Source organism: Symsagittifera roscoffensis, chromosome 6, assembly GCF_963678635.1.
Source record: "Symsagittifera roscoffensis chromosome 6, txSymRosc1.1, whole genome shotgun sequence".
Taxonomy (NCBI): Eukaryota; Metazoa; Xenacoelomorpha; order Acoela; family Convolutidae; genus Symsagittifera; species Symsagittifera roscoffensis.
Window position 1 is genome coordinate 1,998,702 of NC_087067.1, and position 4,569 is coordinate 2,003,270.

General features: G+C 37.4%; 1 protein-coding gene across 1 annotated transcript in view; it reads right to left on the bottom strand.

Moving 5' to 3' along the window:
* LOC134848335 (uncharacterized) overlaps positions 1–1,247 on the bottom strand; it is a 52,212-nt gene extending 50,965 nt beyond the window's left edge. The window contains exon 1 of the mRNA XM_063865735.1: positions 798–1,247. The gene's annotated coding sequence lies outside the window, so the exon portion shown is untranslated. The remainder of the gene's footprint in view (positions 1–797) is intronic.
* Between the last annotated feature and the right edge of the window lie 3,322 nt (positions 1,248–4,569).

Consider the following 4,569-nt stretch of genomic DNA (forward strand, 5'->3'; position numbering starts at 1 on the left):
GAATAACTTGAACTCGAATGGTAATAACCAATTGGGAAAAGGGGGACTTTTATTTCGGGGTTTTTTGATTCTACTTCTCTATTCGAACTTGAATCGCAATTATTTACAAATTTGATATTGAATCTCGTTCATTAATCGAATTTGAATCTACTTTAGTTTGGAAATTTATCTCAGTATTGAAAATCAAAGGCTCTCGATAAAGATTTTTTTTCATACGAGAAAACGCATCAAGGCGACCAACTATTCTTAAGCGAGCTTCAGTTGTTTTTTCTATGAGCATGAGTTTCTCACAAGTTAGGAATGAAGTCTTGCTCGAGCATCTAAATTAATTTTTTTTTTTCAAAAATCCAAGCTAACAAAAAGTAGGAAAAATGTTTCCACTTGTCAGACAAAAATTTTTCAGCCAAAAACTTCAGTTTCTGGGTTCCGTAATAGTGCAAGTTTGATACAACGTCCTTTTCAGGCTCGGAGGGGGGTGTTGCAAATCTAGTTACTTCTTTGTCAAATCTTTTGGCTCTTTATGATCAGTTTCTTATTAGAAAAGAATAAAACAAAATTTTTAGCTTTCGTCCTAGATTTCCTGTGGTCAGGTACAAATCAGGTACAAATATATGGTCCAAATTCAATTCCTCTCGCCTTTCAAAATTTTATAGCATAGATAGAAAGAAAAAAATTTAATATTCGATAATTTGTTCCAACACTTGATACAGGCACTGTATTTTGCTTCATCCTTCTTTACGACAAAAATAAAATGATGAAACCCTCAGTGTAAGTATATAATTTCATTATTATTTTACCGGTCGTGTCCCAGATTTGGCCGCCTGCGACTCTAGCCGAGATGTATTTGTCCTCTTTGGGGTTGTAGATACAAACAGAAGGCTTTGTGGGAACTGGCTGGAACTGATGTAGACAAAACTGTTTCACAAACACATCATCGTACGCAGCGGCAAAAAAATTTGCTCCGTTGTTGTCAACAAAATTGTTCGACTCTGAAAACTTTTGTCGAGTTTTCTGTTTTTACTCGTTTTGAAAATTTTCTGCAGCTTCAGCGGTATCTCTGCCTGGCTCTGCGTCACCTTTTACGTTGAATAGGGATTCCGCAGTAGGGAATGTCAGCAGCGACTTTGAAGCCAAACCGCACAAAAAGACAAATATCAAAAAAGCGATTCGTTTTAGCTTAAGTTTAGCTCTCATTTTATAATAAACGGTTCAGATCTTGAAAGAATATAAGAAAAATAAAAACCAATAGTTTTATGTTATACCGTTTTAAAAGTGCACGCTGACAAAAACTGAATTACTGATGATACTCATCTATAATAAAAGCCAATGCTACAACCGCAGTGAGAGAAAGTTGATTAAAATAACGAGAAAAAATTAGCTATTAAGGCTTGTATTAATTTTTTAATGATATTTTACACAATCGCCACCCTTAAGCAGTAAATTAGCGCTGTATTTAATTAAAAATCGAATTTCGCTGCAATCTGATTGCTCGAAACTTCGTCTAACTTAACATATTTAACAATCGCCCTCCTCCTTACTAAAAATATTGGGGTGATTTTGTAACGTAGATCTCTGTCATTTAACAAAAATAATTGTATATGTACATCAAAAGCGTCCAAAAAAACGAAGTTTTTGATGAAAGGGTGAGTCGTTTTTGGCAAACAAGGTTTTCAGTTTTTTTATGTCGGTAATTTTTGTTTTTCTGTTGAAGCCTTCTAATGACCCTTTCTGGAGCGAAATTCAAAATTCTACTCTGCTATCAGTAGGCTTTATTTTTGCGAATTTAAAAAAAAATTTAGGAAAAATTTTGCTACAATTTTTTTTCTGCATGCAAATTTTTATTGAACCTTAGTTTTTTGGGCAGAAAATGTATAATTTAAATTCTATTGATGTCCAAAGCTGAAAACTGAAAAAAGCCATCAGGTTATTGGACATATATGCTACCACTGCGCCACGAGCCTTTAGATATACATAAATTATAGAGTTTGTCATCTCACACTCTCATTTGATAGAACATCCTAAGTTTTAGAGCTGATTTTCTACGGAATCATTACTGAATTAGCTCTGAAAAATCACAGGTTCAGCTATGCAAAATTTTGATTTATACATGAATCAGTGCTGGAAAATAGCGATCACTGGGATATTACAGAAAAAGCGATAACTAACGATGGGACTTCAATCCGGGTATCTTTATACTGAAAAATTCGAAATTAAGCATATGCGAGTTTTGTTCTTATCAAAGACATCCAATCAAAATGAGAGGTGTTTTGACACACAGGCTCTTTTCATTTTTTACTTAGCGAATGGGTGTTAAGACTTAGCAAAAAATTGAAAAAAAAAAAAAATTTTCGCACATTTTTAGCAACCAAAAAGTTTTCTTTGCAATTTAATAGTAGTCGGATTGTTAATTGTTTCTCTTTGATAACTATATTTGGAACTTCAAACAAAAGTTTTATAAACTAACTGGATTATGATCTTAGCTGATTCAACAGTTTCTTTCTACCCTAGGGTAAATCCGACTCAAAAAGTTTTGCACAAAAAGCGAACAAAGTCCGACCAAAATTTTCACCCGAGCTCTCTGTGATATTCCTATGCTGTGGTCTTAGGTAACAATAAAACAGAAGAGTTATAACGTTCAATTCAAACTCTTTATCAATCTTGGTTTTCTTTAGAGATCATGTTCTATTGTTTCTTTTGTCTCTATTTGTTGGCAACTGTCCAAATGACTGTTGCGTTCGGCCTGCAGATTCGGCCTTGAATAATAATACCAATACATAACAAAATATTAATAAGCTTACTTCTCCAAGGTTACTGTGGCAACAGTACTACACAGTACCACATTCCCCTCGGAACAACAAAATTTTATATAATACATATAAAATTTTATAATAAATATATGAGTTTTCATCTCAGTTTACTAAATGTTTGGGTTTGAGTTATTTTCCTTTGTTTTTCTTTTTCAATTCCGCCTTGTTCCGCACAGCATTCCACGATCCTGAAGAGTCCAATGATGTAGTCCCAAATCTCCTTTTGAAAAGATGTCTCTATAACAGGCCAAACGTGTTGTTTTCCAGCGTTGATTCTTTGTTATTAGGATGGAAAATCGCTAGTCTCGTCCTATAGGCCTCGAGGGCTGCCAGGTTTAGCTCCGTGATGTCATCTTCACAATCGATCAGTTTTACCGAATGAGATACTGGGCTGCCATATATCTTTGGCCCTTGGTTCTTAGTTTGTCTAGTACTCCGCCTGACTGTCGTCGTGTCCTCTTCTTTGTCCGACTCGTCAGAAAAGCCTGGTGGAGGACAAGTATCAATTGGTCCCGCCTGTTGAACCAGTATTTGCTCCGCTTCTCTTTGCACCCCTCTGGTCAAGACTTGCTCCGTGATATCATCCCATTCGTCAGGTGTCATGTCTTCATTTTGGAATGTATCCAGAATCTCCTTTTCGCTAGTTTGGCGTGTGATACGTTCACTCAATGGTACTTTCTTTGGACTTGATGACTCTGTTAACTCAGTATTCTCCGTGTCACGCTTCTTGTGTTCATTTACTACTGCTTTAGCAGCTTTTCCCTTCCGCGGTTCTTGTGTTGTGGACTTGCTCTGAACACTTTTTGGATTATGAACTAATGGCCCCGCTCGATTTGGCTTATTCCTCTTCCCTCCTAGGTTAAGGCCACCGCCCGTCTCTGTATCTTTCGACGTTACGATGATCGGCGAGTTTTGAAATTTATCGACAATTCGACTATCTTCGTTTGTTATTTGATCTCTTTGCCCCTGATCGTTTATATCATGTTCTTCGGCCGACTCACTATCGATGTCTTCATACTGAGTTACTTTTGTTGTTGTTTTCTGTTGTTTGCTTCTCGGCTCTTCCCCCGTTGGGCTTCTCTTTTTCGCCGATCCTTCTGCATTCGACTGTGTAGGCAGTCGTGATTTTGCTATGTCGCTCTTTCGGTAAACTGCACTCGCAGCCGTCTTTACTGTCGATGGTGTCTCCGAAACAATTTTCTCTTTGAGTGGTATTGTCAAGGCTTTTCCACTTTTCCGTTGTTCCTGTTTCCGGAGGAAACTACCTGACCAATTGTCAGTCACTGCAGACTGTTCGTCTTCGATGAATCCTCGTTCCTATGAATATAGTAATTCTTTTCTGAGTTCGGGATTTATCGTGCTGGTCTCGTCTACAACTCGCCTTAGCTCTTTATCGGAAATGTCCCTTCGAGTGACGTTCCATCTCGCATTGGCCTCTAGTAGTTGCTTCAGTTCCTTTGCTCTTGCTCTTTCTTTTGCTGGTGCTGTATTCGGCAGAAACAGTGGACTGACGTGCCGACTATTCTGTCCTTTCCGGATGATTTTGACATTAACCCTCGATTGGTCTGTGCGTCTCTTCAACTGCGAGGCGGTTAACGCCGATCTTTCCAAGTGCTGTTTATCTAAACGACCAGAATCATTAAGGATTTTATCTCGCACAATTTTAAATTCAGTTTAGGGTAAACGACCGAAATGCGCCTCAAATGGTGACCGCTTTATCGTTTTCTGCTTATTCCATCTTAAATCCCTAATGATTGTACTT